The sequence below is a fragment of the Labrus bergylta genome, chromosome 8, assembly GCF_963930695.1.
Source record: "Labrus bergylta chromosome 8, fLabBer1.1, whole genome shotgun sequence".
Lineage (NCBI taxonomy): Eukaryota > Metazoa > Chordata > Actinopteri > Labriformes > Labridae > Labrus > Labrus bergylta.
In genome coordinates this window covers 11,764,637-11,782,019 of record NC_089202.1, presented here as the reverse complement: position 1 = coordinate 11,782,019, position 17,383 = coordinate 11,764,637, and the positions used below count along the sequence as shown (strand labels likewise).

General features: G+C 40.4%; 1 protein-coding gene across 2 annotated transcripts in view; it reads left to right on the top strand.

Moving 5' to 3' along the window:
- The first annotated feature begins 3,155 nt into the window (after nt 1–3,155).
- The window catches only part of galnt1 (UDP-N-acetyl-alpha-D-galactosamine:polypeptide N-acetylgalactosaminyltransferase 1), a 42,148-nt gene continuing 27,920 nt past the window's right edge, over nt 3,156–17,383 (top strand). The window contains exon 1 of one of the 2 annotated variants that reach the window (XM_065958131.1): nt 3,156–3,391. The gene's annotated coding sequence lies outside the window, so the exon portion shown is untranslated. Of the gene's footprint in view, nt 3,609–17,383 lie in introns of both variants that reach the window. The other variant, XM_020651916.3, reaches the window with a different exon arrangement.

Here is a 17,383-nt window from a genome sequence, read left to right as displayed (position 1 = left end):
CGGGCCCTTATAGGCCTGTAACTACTGCTGACTTCTTGTGTAAAGTAAACACTGGCTGACATGGTTCTTTAACATGACTTGGATATTGGCATGATTTATCCTATTATTTCAATAGGCCTACTTGTTTATCTCTGGTCTCTTTGGTTCGTCTTACTCTTAACACTAGAACGGCCGGCATTCTATCACTACTAGAAAGGCCATAGCGGTCATTTTGACTGTTTACGAATTATTTGCATATCATTTCAATAATCAGTATCAAATATAAGAATAAATGGATCTGTAATGTTGTGAAAGGTATAATAAACTTCAGGACAGAAACATTAAATTCTAATGAATTTGAAATTTGAATAGTTTATCGACAACCACGGGAACAGCAGTCGGCGTTTTTTGCGAATGGGAATGATCTCTGTATCATTCTCAGGTTCAATCTCAGAGCCAGTGTCAGATGAAGTTTCGAGAGACCAGGAGACATCACTTTCCGTATCCGAACCTGCGCCTCCATAAGACTCTGCCTCATCAAGGCTCTGGAGCCTCTGTGGCAGCAATCCTCCTCCTTCCTGACATTTTGTTCTATTCTGTTCTAAATCAGATCCTAATTTACTCTAGTCAGCCTTTTCAATGTCGATTAATTCAAATATATGTCCCCTATTCTTTCTATATGGTTTTAGGCGGGTAAGCTTTCTTTCCTCCTTGGCTCGAGCGTTATAAACAATAGTTGCTATGGGCAACAGCGATGCGCACCTTCAAGTAGTGGTGGGCGATATAACGATCTTAGATCGTGAAGGATTTTAACTTGCTGACGATCTGCCAAAGCAGAGAGATCGTAGAACCGGGCTAATGTGTATGTGTATTCTATCATGCTGCAGTTTATTCTCCGACACAGATACGTCTCCTCATTTTTTGTTCCGCAGCGGTGAAAACGAAACTTAAAAGTAAAGTCTGCAAAAACAACTCCATCCCGGTTATATGCAACTGTTCTGATATTTTTTCCAAACCGACACGCTGTGAGCAACAGTCAATTTATCTGCATAGTGTGCACAGTTAAGATTAGTCTACATCTCAGATAGCGTTAACACTCAGAGTCAGACAGGGCGGAGCTCAGACAGTGATGGGAGCTATAACCTTGGTGTTTAAAATGTTACTGTCGGTGTTTTCTGCTCTCTCTCAGTTTTTAAAGGTTACTTATCAAGCCTCTCCACCCAACGCTCACCTGTTGTGATAACTGAATTTATAGGGATTAGGCTAAACATTGTTACAAAGCAGCAGGCAGGTGAGAGTGAGTAACCATGGTGACTGTCTGTCTGTCAATCAACAATGTCCCGCCCCCTCTATTGTAGCTGGCGCTGTTTAAGTTTAATAGGTTTTCATAGCAACACATCACCGGAAAGCTAGGCTACGTGCAGCAGCGAGAGAGAGAGAGAGTGAAATCGCGGGTTCTGCCGAGAACTTTATTTTCCCGTCCTTCTTCTTTTCTAAGCGTTGGTCAGCAGGCGAACACGGTAAATATTGTTTTACATTGTAATGTTTAATTTACCTTTTGACACATGAAGTGATTTTAGCTGAAGGCTAAAAACTTGTCTGTTCTAGTTTTCACGGTGTCTCCATGATGTATCTTCTGTGAAGATTAAAGCTTGTTGTGGACATCAGTCTGAATCGTGGACTTTTTACTGACCGGCAGTTATATCTATGAATTAAACTCTTCTGTCAGTAAAACTTACTTTGATCATGTGTCACAGAATGAACACATTCTGTATTATGTTTGATTATATATAAACAAAACTAAATGATGTCATAAAAAACAACAAAGGCTGCAGGTATATGAAGCTCCAGCTGTAGGAACTCTGCAGGGCTAAATAGAACAGAAACACAAGAACTTGAAGTCTACATGTTTTTAAATGAATGCATCACTGCGTGAAAATGTTCCTGATGAACATAAAAAGAGGACACATAACTAAATCATAATTTCAAAGTGGTGAGGAAAACCTTCAAATTGTGCATAAATATTGATCAAATTGAGGGAAAGACATTTCTGTTGCTAAAGATGTTCTGGGTGAGACCTCCAGACCTCCTACAAAGATGTTTTTCAAATAGATTAAACTTGTCAGAGCAGTTTTTGTGCATTTAAAAACATTATACAGGGAAATAAGTTTGGTTGAACTGGTCAGCAACTTACAAATTTGTCTAAAGAACAGTATGAAAAAAATCGTGATCGTGATTTTGCCAACAAAAAAAAATCGTGATATGATATTTTTCCCCATATCGCCCACCTCTACCTTCAAGAGTGGGAAAAAGTAGCGAATACTGAAATGATACACTGGCTATAATACATGCAGTCAATATGACCGCTATGGACTTTCAAGGTAGAAATACTCAAAACTATTTTGTGTTTTGTGTTTTTGCTAAAATTACAATGCTAGAATAAAATATAGACACATTTAGGAAAAGTCATGGTCCTGTAGTTACATAGGTTTTATTTTAAGTAAGTTATTACAGTGCAAAATTAAAAAACAGTCAAAATGACTGCCTTGGTCTTTCTAGTGTTAACCACACTATGGCCACAACCCTTTCATTTCCACCATCTATTATGTAACGACTTTCTTTTCCAATTAGAACCAATATAAGTCACAGAACAGAAAGTGCAAGATACAAAAAATGTCTTCCCTGCAGCTCACAAAGCTGTAATAAAAGTGGTTCTTTCTTTGTATTAAATAAGTTGGACTGCAAGTTTTTTTTGTTTTTTTTTTAGCTTACCCTCAGTGATTTATAAAGTGTTATTTACAATCACGCAACACCTGACTGACGTTTGAGTTATCGTACTATTATGCTACTGCGTGTTAGAGATCGATTAGGACAGAGTCTACAACATTTTCATTTTGTATCTTTTCAGTCAAAATAATCTGATGATCCAAACAATGCAGGACTAAGTAGGCCAATTGTTGTAACTCTGCCTTTATTACAATAGAAAACTATACATCCACCTCGATGGACGGTTCAGTAATTGGATGCATTTGTAATATTACTAGACTATGCGAAAGAGGATGGGATCAGTTTAATAATTTCTTCCGGGTTGAGGGAGGGATGAGTAGTGATGCTGCTGCCTCTCGTTTGCTCCGCACACCCTGGTTTCTCTCTCTCTCTCTCTCTCTCTCTCTCTCTCTCTCGCTGTCACACAGAGCCAGGCCAGGCAGAGGCAGCTCGTCCGCCCGGAGAGACAGCCACACACAACAGCACATCGCGTTGCAGCCGACTGATCAATAGCGTAGTCAGTTAAACGCTTCTTTAAAATGGATGTCTTGATTCATACTCTCTTTTGACACTGGACTATGTTGCTGCTGCTGCTGCTGCTGCGTTCAACGGGAGTGGAAACCTCTTCTTCGGCTTGCTGTTAGAGGTAACTGGTTCGCCTCGACGACATAAGAGAGGACCACACTCCCCCACCACCCACCAGCCTCCCCCCCCATCCCCCCCAATCGTTAGCTCGCTAAGCTACCTAGCCACGCTAACTTAGCTGTGATACTTTGAACCGTATCGGCGCCTGTTTTCTGCCTCGACGCTAGCCTGCGGTCTCCTGCGCCACCGCGGTGGATTGAGGTGCTCTGTCTCCCAAGGTAAGCCAACAAAACGCCTGAAAACACCGTGTTACTGTCGGTTATTTCCTATTTAAGCCACACTGTCAAATAGCGGGCTTGTGGCGCTATGTCAGAGAGGCTTCTTGTTGACAGAAGCAGCCAAGCAACGGAGATGTGATGCGAGTGCGACTCCCCCGTTAAACACACATTATGTCACTTTCTGCTATTTTAGCCGACACAAGCTTTCTCATAACCAGCGGGGAATGGGTCTAATAATAGAAAGCCTTCTAAGTCGACGACAATGATGCTGCTAGATACTTTTTTTTTTAAGCCACCTTGTGTTAGCGTTTACTTTTGGTTTGGTTTCTCGTGAATGGGCCACTGCCACATTATCTCACAGTTGCAGCATTTGACTGCAGCGAGTTCTCTTAACGGTGTATTCAAATGACTGCTGAGAGACAGGACACAGTGATATCAAAACCCTAACATTAATGTCTGGGTTAAACCTTAAACTTCAATGGTTATTAAACCGACTGTAACCTATGAGTGCTCTTGTTCCTGGTGGACGTTTCCTCATTTCTCTGTGTGAACATTTTAAGAGCTTCAGTGTTGCATCATAGCCTGGAAAGATGAGCTGTACACCCGGAATTTAACCCCATGCTTGGTGCTGGTTGCATGTCCTGATTAGAGGTCAGCTGATTTAGCTTTACCCTTTATAGTAGGAAACTAAACAGTGACCAGATCCTTCCTTGCTGGATCTCTGAGGGCCTTCCTTCTCTGCTCAACATCGCTTAATCACATTCCATGTAATTCAATCACTAAGAGACCTTTTGATAGGGTTTGGTTGAAGCAAGTGGGGCCTGACCTACAGTATGTGTATGTGCTGGAGACAGTGAGGCTCATTGAGTGAGTGAAAGAGGAGGGAATGAGTTTGCATGAGTGAGCAGGCATTAACTGTAATTATCGCAAGAGATAAGAAAATGGATCCTCTATCAATCCTGCAAGAGACTGCAGTAGCAGATGAAGATGTAGCATCGACAGGAAACCAATTATATTAATCTGTCATGTTCCTTAAAGGGAGAGAAGAAAAGAGCATGTATTATTTATCCCCAGCGTGTGTGGTGTTGTACATGTGTCGTAGCAAAGTGTGCTTGAACTGTAGCTGGAAGGAAGCTGCTGTATATTTTTGCTACCTGTAGCTTCGGTCCCATGGTGCCTGAAGATGAGCTTATGGCTTTGATCACGCTTTGAGAAGATGTGATTTAAAGCTTAATTACGTTGAAGAAGCTCTGAATTGACCTTTTAGGTTAATATGCTGGTTGGAAAGTGAATCAAGAGCAGTTGTCAGCAGATGCATTTTTCCTGATCAGGATATTATTTGTTCAGGTTTCGGACCATGCCTCAGAGCTGTATCCGAATCCTGCTCAGTGTTAAGGCATGACTGTCCAGCATTGAAAGGAAATGAATCATGTTCCTCATTTCAAGGCTGTGTAGTCGGCATGATGTGTTTCCTTCCCTGTGTGTATTGACTGTGTAGTCAGGCGTCGGCAGATGTGTCTGCTTTTGTACGTGTGTGCTTCTGAGTGGGCACTGATTTTTGATTTTTGATTTGAATCACTTTGTTTTTTTTGCCATTGTTGGGAACATATTTAGTTAGGCGAGTATTTGGATGACAAAAGGTTTGTGCCAAAGAAATGAATGACATCATGGCATCGGACATATGTATACAAGAACGTGTGTGTGTGTGTGTGGGGGTGTTGTTACATGATTGTGGTTTTAGCTCACATTGAGGGTGTGTTTAAGTAATATGTTGTGTGTTTCTACTGTGAAATGTTGATGCAGGCGGTAATAATTGTATGTTCTTACTATAATCTTTGCAAAACTCCTATGTGAACTAATACAACAAGGTCTTTCATTTCTAATCAGAACAGACTGTCATTTTCTCAATATTTCCTCACAGTAGGTAACATAAGGTGAAATGTAATGGTGAAAATCTTCGATATCAACTTCTAATAGTAGGTATTTGTCATAAAAGGTGGCTGTGGTGCATTTATTGCTCCGAGCGGCTTTGGAACAATAGCTCTATTCTGGCCCATGTCTCCGGAGGGAGGCAGCAGTATTCGGTGTTCCCGGCACTCTTGTGTGCCAGTGGGGTTTGGTTCGGGATTGGGTTTCCACAGCCACCTGGAGCTCTGAGCACAGGAATGCCATTGTTCCTTCTTCCAGACTATGGCCGGATCAGATACGCATGCAAACACACACACGCATGTACACAGTATACAACAGGACCTAATATTGGCCTGTGTGTCCCAAAGCCTTAGGTCACCCTTCTTTTTTGATGTTGTCATCCCTTATATAAATATATACAGCCACTGATAGCTTGCATTAGCAGCAGAGAAATAGGCTTGACTGAGGGACGGGTTTGTATTTTAAGCATCAAAGCACAGTAAGTATCTGTGAGCTAAAGTCTTAAACTTTGGCTTTTAGTTTAGTTTTTTAAATCCAATGATTAACCTGCTAAGACTTGTAGTGAGTAAGAAGTGGTTTAGATGCAATTAGTGCAGAAACAATTCCTCAATTAACAAACACGTTGCTTGACATACAATCAATCAGAAGTAAAGCAAGAAGCAGCTAATCATTTTAGTCATTAATCAAGCACAACTGTTTACCTTCAATGTGAAGAATTTTGAGCCTGAGGCAGCGGAAAATTATGATGACAAATTATCTCAAATTATCAAACTTTTTTTATAAACAAATTAATTGATGAAAAAAAAAATCAAGTTAGTTGCAAGCAAAAATACAACCAAACTGGAGAAACAGTGACCTTGAAATTGATTTATAAATTCATTAATATGGATGTATTATGTAAAAGAGAAAGCAGAGCGTAGCGACTACTCCTCTGTTATCTGTTCCAGTCAGTTGAAATGTCACTCTGACTTTGTTTACTTCCACGTTGTCTCTTTAATCAAACCCTTCTTTCTCAAGAAAACATTGAACAATCACCAGCTGTCAGTTAGACAAGTTATTACTGACTACTTTCCTGACACTTGCTTCTCAGAGGTAGGGTCTTGTTTTTTTAATGACTTCTGATCACACAGCGTGGCAGACTTATCTCAACACTTTACACTTTGCAGGTTTTGCAGGTAGCTGTGAAGCAATAGCTTAATTTTCTTTTCAATGATGCACCTAATTATCTGCACAATAAGATAATTCCTTAAGTATTTTCAGCCTTCATTATAAAGGAGATAGTTGAGGGTGACAGGAGAATTGTACTGTCTAGGGATGGGGGGATGGCGTGCAATAAGGGCCAGTGGCTGCATCAATAAGGCGTAAACAGCGCAGAAACTCATTCTTGATGTTGATGGATAGTTTAGCAAAATCAGATAGGGCAAATCCTCTAAATGGTTGATCTTCAGACACAGTGAGAGGAACAGAAAACGGACACAGAGAGATGAGGGAGAAAAAGATAGCCATCAGCAGCAGTTAATGTTTTTTCCTCTGTCCTTGAGGCTTTGCATGCAGGCAGTTCAAGTTTAGTGTCAGTGCTTGTGTGTGCACGTGTGTTTATGTGTGTGTCCTCTAGCTTTCCAGCAGGTCATATTAGGGATAGAGTTGCACAGAAGTGGGTCAGCTAGTGCCACCAGGGAGTCTTGTCAACTCCCTCTCAGGCTGGGACCAACTAAAGGCCAGCACAAACATGTGAACCATAGTTAGTTAGAAAGATACTTTTTTGATCCCGAGGGAAATTCAAAATGTTAGTTGTGTCTATGCTTGGTTTTGGGCATTAATTGTTTATGGCACACAGTGTGTATGTGATGTATTTCATTCATTGAGATAACATGTCCCTGCCTTGTTCGTTGTACTTTGACTTCTCTTAAACAGCTTTCATTTGAAGTGTAAAGCCTTCAAGACAAGAAAGAGCAGCTGGCCTGAGCTATGGTGCAGGATGTTCAGACTGCATATAGAGCTTCTACAGATGATTCAGAGCCTGTCATACTCTGTGTGCCTCAGCTGGATGGACACGCTGTTTCTGCTGGAGTAATGATAAGGAAATAGGATTTAGCCTAGTATTCAGCTGAGGTTTGTTTCATCTCCTCGCTACGGCCTCTTGTTCTCTGCAGTGGTTCTCCGATGACGAGGAATGAATGCTCTATTTCTGTTTGCAGTTTGCTTGCCTGTACGTCCCTGTTGTTGCTGTTGAATAGAGAGAACATCATTAGGATTAAGTCGACAGTAATATAGGCTCAGTACAATTCTAAATGATAGAAAACATGGCAGAGATTACACCCAACCTCCATCCAATATAAGTAACAGCTGCTGCTTCAATTACCTTTGTTCTAAGATTCTTGGATAATTCTCCGATTTTCATTTTCATTTTATTATCTAACAATGTGAGGGTCTTGTGGTGGGTACTGTACTCATATTCTTCCACCACATGTCCAGTTGTGTTTAGATGTGGAAATTACCAGGGTTTGAACTGGTCAGCAGCAAAAAGTGCTCTGTAATTTATTGCTATTTACACAACTTTGGTGAGGAACTTTCTGGGGAGAACTCAAATCTGTGATGCATTACTGTGGTTTGGAGTATATAAATGTTTTGAAGATACGAGTCCAAACTTGTTCGTGATCTGCATTCCAGCAAATGAATGATGTTTCCCTCGGCAGACACTGTGACTTGCTTATTGATGTCACTGAGTACAAGGGGAAAACATTCAAAACATATAGAGTGGTTGAACACACATCAGGATGTTGAACTTACTAAATTTTTAATACATTTTTACTTTGTTTGAGAAATATTTTCTCTATTTAAAAAAAACAAAACTTTTTTTGCTCTTGATTAGAGCGACCCATAATCCAGCAAGTTTTATTTCATGCATTTTTTACTGCCTAAAGCTGAAGTTATCAAATGTTCTGTTGTGATGTAATGGTCTTGATAAACTCCGGTTAGTTTCTGCACATGGCAACAGTGAGGAGAAACAGAAAACAAAAGGTTAAAGATAGAGTCTGTAAGTCTAGGTAGGTGAAAAAGTTAATTTCGAACCCTGGCTAGCTGGCTCATGGGCTTTTCCATCACAACAAATGTAATTTTCTCAGGTAACTTGCAGTGTACAGTACGTACAAGCTGTAAACATACATGCTAACCTTGCAGTGGGAATGTACTTCTGATGGCAATGAGCCCAGGAAGTGTGGCCCAATTTGAATGTTGCACTTACAAGCTGCAAATAACATTACTGACTACCTTTAAGGACTGACATCTTTCATTAGCAACCTCCAAAGAGGCACAAGCTCTTATCTTAGTTTAGGGATTTGAAATAGCTCATCATTCAAGTATCAGACCATGTTTCATGTAGGGCTGGGCAATATGATTTTTTTTTATTTCTTTTTATTTTTTTTTATCACTATAAAAAATGTAATATCAGTCAATATTGATGTCATGATAAATGTCCAATCATTATTTCTTGACAGAGCGAAATTCAATGAATGATCATTTTCAAATCCACATAATGGTCTTGGATATTATTAGTACCCAAATCCTATTTTCTACATTCCTTACACTTCACACCTAGAAGTGTCAAAGTAACTTTATTGGCTTAAATTAAATTTAAGTTGAACCTGAAATTGTAGTTAACTTGTTTTCCCAAGTCTCACTGGCTTTTCCTGCTACTACTAGTGTTTGAAACTGGTACATTGCTTGAGTTCTGTAGGAAGCTTCAAGAGGAACTTTGAAAATCTGAACAGAGTGAAGTAACACTAACTGCATCAGCTAACACTGGCAGCATTGAGTAACCCTACACCACCTTCAGTTCAGCTCCAACAATAACGTTCTCTGTAGGAAAGTGATGTTCATTTGTCCCTGTGTTGCTTACAGCATCAGTTTCAGACTTGAGATATATCCCAACAGGAAGAGACGTGGTTTCCATGGAGACAGTCCTGCTTTTTGCCCAACCCCACCAACCACTATCACCACCACCACCACACACACACACATGCTATAAGATGGAAGTGGAAGAAGTGTTTGTGTGACACACTAGCTTGTTCTTCTGGATTGGTGATATTGTATATGGACCTTTCTAATGTTTGGATTTGTGTTTTATTTTAAGTTGAAGCATGAACAGTAGCAAAAGTCTTTTAAAATACATTTTTTGCTGTTTTCACCACCTTATTTATGTAGTTTTTAGTCCACACTGATGTTAATTTGCTGCTACCCTCACACACTCTCACACTCAAACACACATGCACACAGTAGCTTGACCCTCTCTTTCTGTTCCCCTCTCACTTCTCTCCCTGTCTGCTGTTACTCTTTTTTTTTATCAGCAGTAAGTTTCAGAAAGTTGCTCAAATACCACAATTTGTGTTTGTATATTTTCACCTGCGCTCCCAATCGAAGCCTTTAGAAAAGGCTTGTTGTTAATGACAGAGTATCAAAACAATCCAAAACCAACATGTAACAGAATGACATCCACAACAACCTGATGCATGAAATATTAAAACACATATAATTTTTTTCACTGTTTAACTAATATTACTAGTTAATTGTCTAAAATTGTTGTGCCTGTTTTTATCGTTATCCTTAAAGCTTGAGCCCATTTTGAGTCATCCCTGGTGGCAAACATTGAAAGTTTGCTCTTTTGTAAGAGGAGAATCCCTGGGGGTTACCAGAGGACTTAACGGGAAGCACAAAGTGAGAAAAAATAAACCAAAATAGGACCAGCATAAACATCTGGTTAGCTGACTTCTGCAATGTGTTGGGCAAAATGGATACATTTTTAGTAACTGCAGAGAGGGAGGCGACAGATTTTTTGGGTGAGCGGAAAAGAAGGGAGAACTACAAGCACTATTTAAAATTTGGATTATCATGGAGTGGTCCTGATGACGCTCCGAAGCCACAGTGTGTAATTTGAAAAAGAGGGACTGTGTTAACTGGCAAGATATCGAGACCAAGTACCCAAACTTTATTACCAATCCACGAGAGGTTTTGATAGAAAGCTTAAGGAACTGTGGACACAGGACTGTAGATGTAGAGCTGTAATAAGGCCTTGGAACAAAAGATGAGTGTCAAGGGTCACTTGCTCACTTTTGGTTGTCAGTGAAGAGTTCTCACATCTCTCTACAAAGGTTATAAAAGTGCTCAACCCCTTCTTTTTTTTATTTTAGTTGGACAAATGTTTTAAATTTACCCTACGATGGATTGTGGAAGATTGATTGTTGTATAAGTTTTAGATTAACTTAGCCCACAATTTAAGCATTAATGTGACAGAATGCTAGACTGAGTGGAATAAAGACACAAACCATCAAATACTTTTTATAAATAAAGTAAAATATGTTTGAAATCTTCAGAAAGAAAGGAAATGTAAAACAGAAGATGTTTAAAATGAAGATAAAAATGATGAAAATCTCATTATTTTTTTCAAATCAATGATCACAGAGAAAAATGTGTTTTCTCACCAACTACTTGGAATTTGCTTGCTCCCTACAAAAACTCCTATTAACTACACTTGCGATGACTGAAATGAGTAGCCTTTGTTTTCAACCATGTTTGCGTCTTACTAAATATTCAATGGGAAAAAATATGAATAAATGGCAAAGATGGGGCAGCAATCTCAAGGAAATTTAGATCATGGAAATGTGCAAAAAAGATAACCAGAAGCAAAATAAATCTCCCAAATAGAAAAGTACTGTAAAAAAAATGAAGAGAGGGAACTAGTGAAGGGCAGAGAGGACAGACCCCTGCTGTAGCCGCTCTGTGCTTTGTCTTTGTTGTGTGACAGAGTGAGATAGCTGCCCCAGGCTCACCCTGACCCAGGTTCACTTCTTCCTTTTGGGCACACACACCAATCCATCTCGAGCTCTTATCTGCTACCAGGCTGCTCCTCAGATTGACTGCATGCATGTGTGTGGGGTCTCTGTGTTTGTGTGTCTGAGGACTCTTTGAGTGCAGTTGTTCTGGCCTGGTCACACTGATAGCTGTATCAACAGTTACTCCTGGCTGATGGACTGCAGAACAACAGGCCCATTGTTTTTCTGATGTGTGTGCGTGTGTGGGCGTGTATGCTAAGCCATCAGAAATTGCATTTCTACAAGCCACAAATGTCAGATGCACTGAGCTCATATATCTTTGGAGTGAGTGTGTTGTGTGAGTCTGTGTGTTGGTGCTGCAGTGTAATCTGCCAGAGGCTGAGATGTGGGTCAGTGTGGCTGCAGCTCTGCGAGGAGGGGCAGCAGCAGGATACTGCCTCTGTGCTAGTTGAGAGGGACTGTACTGGATTGATGAAAAATAAAAATAAAAGGTTTCAGAAAAATTACAAAGCTCAGGGGACTACACCCACTTGAGCTTTTTTTGTTGCTGAAATTTGTGCCTTCTTTGTGCATGTTCAAATAGGCCTGAAACATTCTGGTTTTGCTGTTTAAGAGCCACCTATTCTGTGATAGGAATAGGGTCCTAAGAGGCATGGTTTTTAAATGGAGATGAAGATCTGCATGCCGTCTTAATAAGGCTAGATTCGAAAGAGGATGGATGACCAGATTAGCTGTACCTAAGGGCTCATAGTGGAATTCACCTACAGCCAATAAACCAAAGTTATTGTTCGACGTTTGGAGCCCACAAAGAAGGCTTATTGGAGGTTATCCACCAGCTTTATTTATAGAGCACATTTTAAAAACAGCAGAGTTCAGCAAAGTGCTTTACAGTCCACAAAAAATAATGGTTGCAAATAAATTACAAATGTCATCAAATCGCATTTCATTCCAGAGATTTGGAGCATTAGCTGAAAAAGCCTGGCTCCTCTGGTCTGCAGCCTCGTTTTTGGGATTGTTAAAAACAAATGGACAGCAGATCTGAGTGATCTCAACGGAGTAAAGGGCTGCAAAAGTTCTGAGATGTATTGTTGCACTGACCATTTGAACAATTTTAAAACAAATAGTACAATTTTAAAATGATTCCTAAAAAAAACATGGAGCCGGGGAATAAGAGCTTGAATAAGACGTTCAAAAACATTTAAAGTTTAAAGGACTTACCTTGGATAAAACCCTGAGTTGGTAATAAATTGTTTTAAATGGATACTTGAACATGAATCTGTATCGACATTGTTTCATATATGTAGTGGAAATGTGAAATAAATTTTGAAGTTGGTGCCTTCTTGACTGAGAAAAGGCAGAAAGTGTCTTTTTGGCTCATGTGGATGAAAGACTCCAAATCCCAGAATGTGCAGCACTGCAGGCCACTCCCACTAAGGTCCTCTATTTCAGAATCAGAATCAGAAATACTTTATTAATCCCAGAGGGAAATTCAATCGTTACAGTTTCTCCAAAATATACAGTATAGCAGTAGAAATATAGTAATAAAAACATTTACAGACATATTTACTTAAACACATGAGGCCATTTCCTCATCTGATTCCGAAATTTCTTCCAGAATTGAATTGGTATCTTGGAAATTCCTGGCAGAAAACAGACCATGTCTGTGTCCATAGGCAAACAGTGAGAGCACCGACACTACCAGCTGGCGGCAGCCAGCAATGTAGCAATATAGCCGCGAGACGGTTGCTGCAGACAGGCCGGTCTTGTGTCACGGCGGCCCCAGCGACTAGCGCCAGCCCCGGTGGCCAGCGGCCGCAGCAGCCAAAACACAAGACTAACCTGTCGGCAGCAGCCGTCTCACCGCTATATTTATATTTTTTCGCCATTATCAGCTTTCTCCATAGAGCCTGTTAGCATAGCTTCCAAGCAATATGGCAGACTTGAAGTTTCGATTCTGGGAGTGAGTTCCCACCCACTGATCTGTGATTGGTCTGTAGCTTCACTGGTCGAAAATACGAGGAACTAGCGATGTAGTTTCACCCCGCTAACCACAACAGCTTCCAAAGATGCAAAATATTGAAGCTTGAAGTCATCAGAAGCTCCTTTTCAGACTTAAAAATACAAAGATTTCCCATCTCAGGGGAAAATGAGGGTGTTTGCACGACCATTCAAAAATACTACCAGGTTTCTAATGATACAAAGATTAATGCAAATGGGTGAAGTATCCCTTTAACAACCAAATTGATCTGTTTGTCCATTTTAAAATCAAAATCATTTTTTACATTCAGGTTCGTAACCACTGGCTTTACAAATGGTTGCAAGGAGCCAAGGTCCATAAAAGGGGCATCACAGACACCACTGGTTCCAAAAAACATCCACTTGGTTTTGCCTTTGTTAAAAGTTGAAACTTGAAAGCCATCCATGCTTGAAGTCCTTCAGACTGGGGTGGAGCTATTGACTTTATGGAGGTGCTGCTTAATTGACGTATCATGGCTTTCGTTTGAGTAGGATCAAATGTGTAGAACCTGCTCAGTGCTTGTTTGGCAATTTAAAAACTCACGTTTGGAAATAAACCTACATTCATAGATCAAACTACTTAATATTTCTCTGTAAATAGCAGGATTAATGAGGACCAAGAATACAAACAGACAGGAAGGTCACATGATGGCTGCAGCCTAAATTGACATTTGTTTTTGTTGACAAATGGCTTTTAATGTGATGTTTGAACAGTTAGATTTAAAATATCATTGACTCATGAGAAAGAACTTTAGACAAGCTTTTTGTTGAAGGCTGTAGATGGATATTTTACACACCCACTATGACTCAACAGGCTCAGCTCACAGATTTTATAGGTTGGGGTCTGCAGATGTCTGTCACAGATGTCATCATGACTCTATGCCTATTGAATCTGGGTTATGTTAAAAGCCCTTACTCTGCTTTGTAGGAAAAAGGATATCCAATGTTTTTGCAGTGTAAGCAGATACAAACAGCCTTTGTTCTCCAGAATATTTTTTTTTTATCACAGAAATATGCAGTATAGATGGTCAGCTGATGCCTATATTAGATTTTGCCTATTGTGTATCATTTCTTGAGGTATCTTCAAATCCGTCTTATCCCAAGAATCTAAAAGCTTAAAGATCACGATTACTGATGATAGTAATGAAATATGTCTTGCTAATAAAAATGTTTTAAGGTTAACCTGCTCACTTAACTGTATGTGTGACAGCTACATACATTTCCACCTTTTTGTTAGTAACTACAAAAGGTGTTAATTTAGATAATGCTTTCTATAAAGTTGTGCTACTACTAATCAGGTCTGCATATACCAGTTTCTGCCACGGTCCTGTGTGCTGATGGCCAATAACTTCCGCTCATGTTACCCTCATTCATGTGAAAAGCGCCACTGTTAGGACTCATGAAGAAGTGACGCTAAGAGTCTAAGGGAGGGGAATCTGCTAAGAGCACTATTTTTCTTTTTCTTATATTTTGATATTCAGGGATCATCAATGATTTAATTACACAAGTCAGGAGGACGATATATTGGCATATTGATATTTTGTCCCACCCTTAGAAAAGACATCCATTTAAAAGGGTTAAAGCCAAACTTTGCCTTCCGACACAAGAGTGGGATTGCATGTTGTAAAGAATTGCTAGGCCGTCTGACCTTGGTTGAGAATTATGCCTGGAGCATTTGAACACACAGCTGGAGGTATGCACACACCTAAGCTTGATCCTGTTGCCATGGATGATGGCCAGAGCAGGGACAAGCTGCGAGATATATAACAGAGAGCAAACGACACACCTCCAGATATCACGAAAACAGATCACAGATAGATGGGAGAGTTTTGGGTGAAATCTGTTTTGTGTAATCAGTCAGAAGACAGGGGAGGAAAGGTATGACTGTGTGTACGTGTGTGTGCGAGTGAGTGTGTTAGGGCAGCAGCAGATTAACGTCATTGTGAACTAAAATCTAAAATAAGGCAGAGAATACAGCACAATCAAAATGGTCAATTAAAATACAACCTACTATAAATAGGGTTATGCATCTTTTCAAATATTTAAAAAATGACTCCAAAACGGCATCCCTGTCAGGCCTGTTAACTGTGTTCCCCCTTCTCTACATAAACAGGAAGCAGATATTTTTTTCCTGTAACTCAGTCCTTTCATGTGTCCTTTTCTGTCCTCCCTTGGTTCCTCTTTGTTCCTCTTCCTACCCTCCCGTGAGTACACAGTAGATCTAAAAAAATGACAGGTCCCCAGCTCCCATAGCACGTCCTTATTATAGAAAGTAAAGCAAGCTGTTGTGTTTCATCCAGGTAAAGTGTGACACAGTGGCATGTCCAGCTGCTTCTTACCTGTTTTTCTCCATGCTTTATTCCTGGTATTCCTATTTTTGCTCCCTGGGCTTCCCCTGGAAAGCTGTCAGAAATGTTGAGCTGCAGTTAGATTTCCCCGTGATACTGTTGTTGTCATCTTTTCTTACGTTTCCTCTAGTCCCTATTTAGCATGGTGTTTGTGCGTGCATAAGGCACAGCAGACTCCTCTGGGCCTTCCTTTCCCACACCACTAGAGTCATGAGGGGTGTGACAGGGCAGAGGGCCTGCATGGAGTTGGAACAGGATTGACAGAGCCCTGTTTGTTGTTGTCTTCTTTGGACACCCTCTGTTCCAACATATGCTTCAAACAGAGTCAAATTACGCATGTAGAAACCCTGGCTGGGAACCAAACACATAAAATAAATTCACACACTTTATGTTTTGAGCAAGATATCACACAATTTTTTTTTGAAAAAGACACATTTTTCTTCTTGTTTTTACCCTGTCTCATCTCTCTCCTCTGTGTCTTCCTCCAGCAGTCTGTAGAGAGAGAGAGAGCGGAACCGTTTGGTTTCATGCTTCGCTATGCTTGGTCATACTTTGTTCATGCTGAGCTTGGGGAATTGTGCAAGACCGATTTGACTGTCTGTTAGTTTAGGCTAAGGACTCACAACCCTCTAAGAGCAAAGGTTGTTTCAGGGCTCCTCCACCTTGTCTGGCTCCAGTCCTGTTTTAAAGGCCAGGATCCCTCGCTTTAGCATGCCAGCTTCATCCTACAAGGTGTTGTGTTGGAAGAGCACGCATAATGCACATTATCATATGTGTGTGTTAAGTGATCTCTGCTAGCTGCTAAAGGGCATGTGCTTACTAGCCGAGATTTCATCATTAGTAATCCCATAAGTTTACCTCTGCATTTGTTAGTCCGACTCGCTCACAGTGTTTTTTGGACATATGTCAGCATAAGTAGACGCAGACTGAAAAGAGCCCTGTGTAGGAGAAGAGAAAGAATTGGCTGAATCACTTAGGGAGTATTAAGTTTGACAAAGATAGGGGCAACAGTAGGGTGGGATGATGAGGGCCAAGCCTTTTGGCTCCCATACCTTGTCTTATTGGCTCTCAGCTGGTCACAGCTGGAACAAAGAAAAGTACAAAGGAGAGGAATTCAAAGAAACACTAGGAAGCAAAGAATTGGCGTTACACTCATAGAACTTTTTTTTTTACTCACAAAACCAATTCTGAGACCTAATCTTAACCTTTTCAGCTTTATGATGTCAATATGGGTACTGATGCCAATCCAACAGATTACCCTAACCCAGTACTGTCCATTCCTACAAAGAAAGTGGGATTGAAAAACCAACTGTTGCTGTAAAAAATGTGGATCATCTCGTAGTGTGGACTCTTGTAATGTTTTCTCTTTTGAGAGCTTGACAGTATCTGGGCTACAACAACACAGACTCTCTTAACCGGCATGAGACATACGCTCAAACAAACACACAGAGTATATCAATTTTTTTCTCGAAGCTTGAGTCAGTGCAGTGTTGGCCTACATACTGTCATGTTCCACTGACACTGCTTACTGTTTGGACAGGTCCATCTCTGCTCACTTGCTCTGCATTACACATCTGACTAAGTGTCCATCTGTTAGCCCAACCACCCAGGCATCACGTTGTGAGGTGCGTGTGTATTTATGTTGAAAGCTGGT